Genomic DNA, 1,225 nt, shown 5'->3' on the forward strand with positions numbered 1-1,225 from the left:
ACCTAACATCCACCGCTAGCATTCGCTTAAAATTTTTCTAAAGACATCTGCAACACAATCATTATCTGCATAATTTGTGATGCTCCATAGTGAGGCCGATATGTGCCTCAGTTAAATGCAATTTCATTTTTTTTCAACACCAAATCTCATCACGAAGGTCTTGATTATCATTTCAGACGGAGACCAATTCTTCAATTTTGAGGAGATTGATCAAAATCCAGTGATCATAGCAACATGACACAAATTATGCAGGTCCAAACACAAATCTAATCACCACTTTAATTTGGCTTCCGTTTCTCAACAAATACTGCCAATCCTGCCAGTCAATCCTTTGAATTCAATACTTTAGCATAGCAAGTTTCCTCAATAAACATTCCCGAGCAGGTGTCAACTTCACAACCTCGATCAATAGCAACTTTGACCATTTTCATAGCCAAGTGCCCATTCTGATTGATACCTCAAGCAATCTGAAGAGCCTTTGAGTATGCCTCTCCTGCTGTGATATAGTGGTCTACAAGGCCCATGGCCAATGACTGTCTCCTATCAACCTTGCGACCAGCGTAAATAAGCTCTTTTTCCTATGACTTCCCTATTAATCTCGGAAGACGCTATGTTCTACCCAGGAATTATAGCGAGTCCTGTCACTCCCATCTCCACAAACACAAAGATCACAAGAAAGAGCTAGCTCCGATCCACAACCTACTGTTGCTCCTTCAATCACTACACTCGTCGATCGCAAAGAGTTGACAAATACTTTGACTTCTGGAGCACTCATTTTTCATCGCTCCTTTAGATCAGTACCTGCACAAAATACTTTAGGAAGAGCACTGCACAACATTACCACACGCACAGAATAATCCTTATCCAGGGTCTCAATGATGTATTGCAAACATTTAACTGAATCATTCCCTAAAGCATTCATGGTTGTCAAAGCGATGGGCTCCTTTGAATAGTCAGAGAGATTGTAGCTTCATACATACCGGTAGGATTTATTTTGAAAGTTTGTAAGCTTTTTCAACTTATCCATATTGCTCAAATGCTATTATTCTGCTCGAGGAAATCAGACCTCTGTTTAGCGAAGAACTCTCCCACACCTGATCTATACTACTATTTTCTGCCAAATTTGCATTTACAACATTCGTTGAAGTCCCTTTTGATTTGTTCTGAATCATATGTCAGGCTCCGATAAAGCTTTAAGAACTTGTGAATACAAAATGTCTCAGAA

At 39.7% G+C, this 1,225-nt stretch overlaps 1 pseudogene; it reads right to left on the reverse strand.

Annotated features, from left to right (window-relative positions):
• Positions 1–278: 278 nt before the first annotated feature.
• LOC131074705 (probable enoyl-CoA hydratase 2, mitochondrial) lies at positions 279–922 on the reverse strand (annotated as a pseudogene).
• Between the last annotated feature and the right edge of the window lie 303 nt (positions 923–1,225).

The sequence above is a fragment of the Cryptomeria japonica genome, chromosome 4 (genome assembly GCF_030272615.1).
Source record: "Cryptomeria japonica chromosome 4, Sugi_1.0, whole genome shotgun sequence".
Taxonomy (NCBI): Eukaryota; Viridiplantae; Streptophyta; class Pinopsida; order Cupressales; family Cupressaceae; genus Cryptomeria; species Cryptomeria japonica.